The 6781-nt window shown below is 38.1% G+C and overlaps 1 long non-coding RNA gene across 1 annotated transcript; it reads right to left on the bottom strand.

The window, feature by feature from the left end:
- Positions 1–5000: 5000 nt before the first annotated feature.
- On the bottom strand, positions 5001–5988 carry LOC140008196 (uncharacterized). Its single transcript, XR_011815579.1, has 2 exons — positions 5912–5988; positions 5001–5184 (listed from the first exon to the last, which is right to left on the bottom strand). It is a non-coding gene; the product is annotated as an uncharacterized lncRNA (long non-coding RNA).
- Between the last annotated feature and the right edge of the window lie 793 nt (positions 5989–6781).

Raw genomic sequence — 6781 nt, 5'->3', positions numbered from 1 at the left:
TTAAGAGAAGGGGGGGAACAGAATGATGCGCGGCGTGCATTGAAGCTTCGCCCATAAGAAATCAAATTTGATTTTTCAAGAAACAAGAATTTGAACCTGATTTTTTTTTTTTTTGTTTTTTTTTTTTTAGAGAATTTTTCAAAAATAATTTGCCCCAGCGTCGAGTCCATTTTTCCCTCCTTCTTCTTGCTTCTCTTTGCAGTATCGGCCTTCCGCCTCACTGGATGCTTTTCGTCATTTTGAACCATGAATACCTGTACAAGGGGGGTCATCAAAGTATGACATACATTCAAATTTCTTATTTGGAAAGAACAGCGTGATTGATTTGACATCCTCAAATGTATTACAAAAATTTTGCCCCAGTGTGGGCTATTTTGCAAAATTTTTCATGAAAATTTGCCCCAGTGTAGGGCTATTTAATTGCAAAAAATTTGTTTGGATGACCCTCCATTTATTTGAACAAAGTAAGCAATTGCTTTTCTTAACATATCATGTGAAGAAAATTGACTGTCTTGCTTAACTCATATAGCACATTTCATGATAAATTTCTCAAAATAATGCCAAATTACGAAAGATTTCTTCCCCACTTTAGCATCAATGCTTTGGGTGATGGGCCACCATTTCTGGTTAGTTCATCTTTTAGGACCAATCAAGTGACTTTATTATTTTTTTGAAATGGCTAAGGAAATAGGAGGTTAGAATTTGTCTGGTTCTTGTGCCCAAAATTGTAATGCATTCAACATCACATCTTAGTGAAAGCAAAGAGTTTGTCACTCTTATTTTTAAGAAAACTTAGTCAACATACAAGCTTTCTAGGCTTGTAACGTATGGACATCAGTGATAGCTAAACATGTGGAAACGGGTTATACCCTTATGATCACAAATGATCTGATGAATTTCTTATGAGCATGATTCTCACTTTGGATTGTCATGAAGGAATAAGTCAACGATGGACTTTATTAGCTTGTAATTTGGCTTGAAAATGATAGCTAAAGAATAAATCTTTCAAGGATATCGCACCAAAAATCGCATTTTTCCAAAATTGCCCCTATTTTGAACTCAAAAGATTTCAGACTTTGTTTGGATTTTCTCATCATTCCCCAGGGACTTCAGCGTCGAATTTTTCTGCATCTTCTTGCATTTACTTTTCTTGCTTTGCTTTTTGCCTCTTTTCCTTTCCCTCAATTTGGTGGGTTTTCACTTGGTGAGTAGCGTCAACCCCATACCCAAGCAATTCAGAAATACAGCTAAAATTTTCCGACATCAGAAATTTTCTTGACAGGGCCATTGCAAAGAACAGAAGTCAGGACTTTCGGCTTTTGTAATGGGGTCAGGTGGGGTGTTTAGAAGAGTTAAGACTTGAAAGCAGATTTCAAGAATGGTTTAAGTAATCTGAGATCGCATTGTTACACCAACCCTATTTTAGGGTTAAATCAGAATTTGCCCCAGTTTATGCTCAATTGAGGCTTTTTCTCTTTCATTTTCTTTCTTCTTTTGATTTTTCGGCTTTTTGCCATTCTTTTGAACTTTCACAAAATTTGCCCCAGTTTACTTTTGTACTGAGGTTCTCTTTTTTCTTTTCTTTTGATTTTGCGGCATTGTCACTTTTTCACTTCTTGAAATTTTCCTTTTCAACTCCAACTTGCCCCAGTGTGGGGTTTGCGATTCTCAGGGGTTGCCAAACCAAGTATTTTATTCTGAAGGCTCAAAAGGGATAACTAGGGATAGAATGCTTGATTGGAAAAGAAGAGGGCCTGACTTTTATTCTGATCCTTACAATAACTCTGAAAGGAAACTTTCATTAACGCAAAATTTCTGGCATGTACCTGAATTAACTGACTGAGGAAGACCCTCGTTCATCTATATCTGTGAAAACATAGGCGGTCCGTGCAGACAAATCTCTTCCTTTTTCTTTCCTCTTTCTCTCTTTTCAAAATTGGAACCCAAGTGGAACCAAATTTCCCCAATTTGCGGTTCCCTCCTTATTCTAGCATTTTTGCTTTTCCCTTTTTCTTTTTTTTCTTCTTTCTCAAAATTCCCCAATCTTCTTCCCCAATGTGGGGGTGCGATCATATGTGCACTCGAAAAGAATCACCAATTTTTAGCTCAAATGAGGATGCAAGGGATGATCAGTGTTTAGGTTGTGGAAACGACGGCCAAAGTATCATTCTCACACTTCATGACAACCAAAGTAACCAGATGGTCATTGAAAATCCATTCCCCTTCTTGGATATTTGAAAATTTTCCAATATAGGGTAGTGATCATTAGGGCTCGTATTTGAAACGAAATTATTCTTTCAAAAGCTTAAATGGGAGAGCAAATGATAAAATGTGTATAGGTAGAAAGAAGAATGCTCGATGTATCATTCCAAGTTTTTAAAACAAACAAGAATAATACACATTTTTGCTTTCACTAAGATGTGAACTGAATCGGTTAAACACAATGGATATTTTTCAAGCAAAGATTGCCCCAATTTATGATTTATCAATCAATGTGACTGATTTTATTATTATTTTTGTTGGGGTCAAATGAAGGAGAAAATGTATCTCATGAGGCCTTTGGAGTGACCATTCACCTTTTTCTGAGCACTCTTATTGTATGACTCGGATCACCAATCGAGTGTAAGGATTTTAGGAAGCATATACTTGTGAATTTTCGGGCTGGAGGTTGAAAACAAATCTCAATTTAGTCTTATTTCTTAAAATTCATCATGAAATCTCCAATGAATAAGAATAAAGAATGAAATGTACATAAATATACACAAAACAATGATTATCCAAAATTTTTATTGCTGAAAAACAATTTGAAACAAAATTTCCCGTTCAATTATGATACAAATGAGAAGAGAGAAACTCGTAAAGAGCTCCACATATACACCTTTTGTCTCCTTTTCTTTTTGGAACAAAATGTATTAACAAATCAAATATACAAAATTTTCCTTTGGAAATAATTACAAAATCTCTCAGATGCTTTAGCGTAGAGCTTCCAGATAGATCTTTTATGTTTTCATTGTAGGATCTGCCCAAGAATCATACAATACTTGCAATTTTGACACTTTATTAGATCCAAATTATCATCAGGTATAGAAAAATATTTTCACTTTATTGAAGCATTTTTTTTTATGAATGCAGGGGAGGGGGAAAACAAAAGAAAAATACCCTGAGTTAGTAAATAAGAATATAAAATCGGTATGCATGTCCTATGGGGGGAACCCTTTTATGCCAAGGGTAGGCCTAGCATGAAAATGCAATCCTTCAGAGCAGGCACTATACAATACCTGATGGATCCAATCAGCTTATGGAGTGAAAAATAATTTGAAAAATTTGGCCCATTGGAATGAGAAGAGACGTTTGTCAAAATGAGGACCTCGTCCGAAGGGATTGATCACTTTTGATCGATACAAGAATTTGCAAAAAACGTACGGGTTTGACCTTGACGAACTTCCTATCGGAGAGATTGGAATTCGTTGACAAATTTTCACAGTGAAGTACGGGTCAAAACTCCAACTGATCAAATGGCCGGATGCCATGGATGTTTTTCTCAAAATCGACTAGGTTTTCCATTTTGAAATTCGACATTGAAATCCTAATTGGTCAAATGAAATTGACAATTTATTAAAAATCGATCGGATTACCCTAAAAAGGGAAACAGGTCAAATGAATTGAAAGAAATTTAATTTATCCAAAATTAATCAGATTACCCTAAAAAGGGTAAATTGATCAAATAGATTGAACGAAACTTGGTTTATTCAAAATCGGCTCGGTTGCCCTAAAAATGGGTAAATTGGCCAAATGAATGAAATTGAATTAGTGATTTATTCAAAAATCGGCCGAACGACCCTAAAAAAGGGTAAATTGATCAAATGAATTGATGATTTACTCAAAATTGACCAGGTGACCCTAAAAAAGGGTAAATTGGTCAAATAACCCTAAAAAGGGTAAATTGGTCAAATGAATTGATGATTTATTGAATGAATCGGCAAAATGGATTGATTGAATTGTCCGGCCATTGGTTATTTCAAAATTATTGAAGTGCATTAGTCTATGACCTTCTAAAAATCAAATTTTGGCCTCAATTTATTTATCGTCTCAAAAGGAGGAATCATTTGTGAATTTCTTCAAATTAATGTCCTTCACGCAAGGGATTTTTACCAATTTTTGATAAAATGGCCAAAAAGTGATTATTAGATGCTCATATTCCAAAGATTACTCTATGAAAATGATCGGATCCTACCTTACCTTGTGCACTACCCCTTTGGATGGTACGAAATGTAAACGTGCAAGTCTCGTTGGATTAAGTATCCGAGACACAAGGTGGCTTATCCCCTAACACGGGATCCCCTAAATGGCATTCCCTTCTAGGGTTTATGCATGATGCCAGTTTATTAAAGCGATAAAACATGCAATTTGAAATGGAAACGTGACCTAAGGAGCCCTTTATATGCCAGGGTAGGCCTAAAATGACATGGCATTATTAATTCATGAACAAAATATACCAAAATTTCTTAAACGTGCAATAGCCTATCTACAAGGGTAGGTTCTAAAAGAAGGTCATGCCAGACCTCTTATTTGCTAGGGTTTGTGAATGCAACGGGGACACAAAACCAAGAAAGGTTAGTTCAGGCAGAGAAATACACATAACACATTGTAGCAACAAGATAAAACAATCAATACAAAGCAATAAAAGGGAAAAAGGGGGTTGGACCCCTCCCCTCGTGAATAGTGTCCCTAGCTCAGGATAAGGCCGACTCTACCCTAAGGCAATTCTAAAATGGATGCATGAGGTTAAGGTTCGCTAATGCATCTAGACTCGATAAGCTCAGGTCCCCGAGCCTTCAGACTTAGAAACCAAGGGTCATCAATCCCAAGGTTTTTTGTCGGTGGCTCGAGCGATTCCCCAAACACCGTGTGACGACCCCACTTCTCCCAAGGGCGAACCCAAGGGTATCGGCGGGCCACCTGCCTAGCTCGCGCCAGGACTCAAACCTTAAAGCGATAAAAACCAGAAAATCCAAAAGAGTACCTTACATACTATATACAAATCCCAAAAAGAGTTATAATTACATTCTCCAAAAGTATCGAGTCAAACCACCAAAACAAAAACAAACATCCTAACTGTTCAACTATTACAAGCCAATCTTACTATACTAGTATACGAGCCAAAAGTCCCCGCGTCGGCCCCTGCTAAGGAAAACAAAAGGAATGGGGTAAGCTATATGCTTAGTAAGTAAACAGGGACGAAAGCATAAATTTCACGTAACAGTTACACAATAAGAGTAAAGCAAAAGCAGAAAAGTAACATCACATAATAAGGATACAGGTGGCTCCAAAGCCAACTCATGTGCCATGCGTGATCTCCTGCCGACACTCCGTCGACCGCAAATAATAGTCCGTAGAACTTCACTTGTACACCCACCGACACCTTATCACCCTCACTGGCCAGTCACCTCACAAACTTGCCCGGGCGAACGAAATCACAAACTTGAGCTTGAGTCACAAGCTCGGGTCACAAACTTGGTCACCTTCTCGGTGAACCGGATTTACAAAATTGGTTCATAACATGAACCTACAAACTTGGTGACCTCAGACTAAGTTGGACTGCCTTCGACCAAGCCCTAACCGGCTCGAATAGTCCAACCAGGTCAAGAGTTCGTCCCAAACTCACAAACTTCACAAAATTATTCAAAATCACAAACTTTGCAAACTTCACAAACTTTATTCGAAAGTCGCCCCGAGCCACAAGCTCAAGGGTTTTGGTTCCAAAAGGTTCATATACATATGCCAAGTACAATTATACATTCAAATTAGGGTTTAGGTCGAGTGCGATAAAGTACACCCTCGCCTAAGTGCCCTTTTCACATATCTCAAACACATAGCAAAGAAAACACACCAAACTGGCCTGAATACTTACTCAAAATACCAAAAGTAGTACAAAGGCGGAATTCACTTTGTGTGTTGGCTAGTAGTGGGCCCCACCGGCTCCGCCTAACTCACCGCTGTCTGAAATAGAAGATTTTATCACAAACGGCCACTAACATGCCCAAAACAAGCAAAACGGCAAAACGACACGCGCGCACGTAAATATGACGGACGGAAACGGAAACGGCAGATTTGCTACTCATTTCTAGTTTACCCATAAGTTGAGCTACGAATATCGGATTAAGGCGTATGAGATGCCAAATCGAAGCTTAAAGGATGAACAACAACTGTTATGAAGACATCCAGAACTGAAACTGGAGGCTTCAGTCCCAAATGAACCAATCACAATCACTTACGAAATCTGGCCAATGCACAAATGGTCAGTTTTGAGTGCGAACTGTTTTCTATGCTACACATGGTCAAAAGAGCTGAAAATTAGCAGTTAGATAGTTCATTCCAAATGGAACAACTTTTATGAAGGTCGGCAATCCAAATTCGGAACGGAAATTGGTCATCAGGACCAAAACAGATTTCTGGTCATTTTCACGGGCAGGCCTTGTTTGCTCGGCTATATCTCAGGTTTTATAAATCCGATTCATGAAATTCCAACGGCGTTAGAAAGCTCTGATATAGGGCTATAAGTTTGGTGTTTTGGTCGGAAGCCCAAACAGCTTGTAACTCAGTCAAATGTGAAGGCAAAGTTCCAGCCATAAACTTTCCAAAAACGTACTAGAATCACAAACCGTATTTGACCTCAATATGCGGTAATGGTACCAAATTCACTACGGTTATCGGATGGGGATGTAAGACCCACCGTTTCGAAGCTATGAAATAGGGCTACAACAATGTAGAAGGTCACTCA

Source organism: Coffea arabica, chromosome 6c, assembly GCF_036785885.1.
Source record: "Coffea arabica cultivar ET-39 chromosome 6c, Coffea Arabica ET-39 HiFi, whole genome shotgun sequence".
NCBI lineage: Eukaryota > Viridiplantae > Streptophyta > Magnoliopsida > Gentianales > Rubiaceae > Coffea > Coffea arabica.
This window is presented reverse-complemented; position numbering and strand designations above follow the sequence as displayed.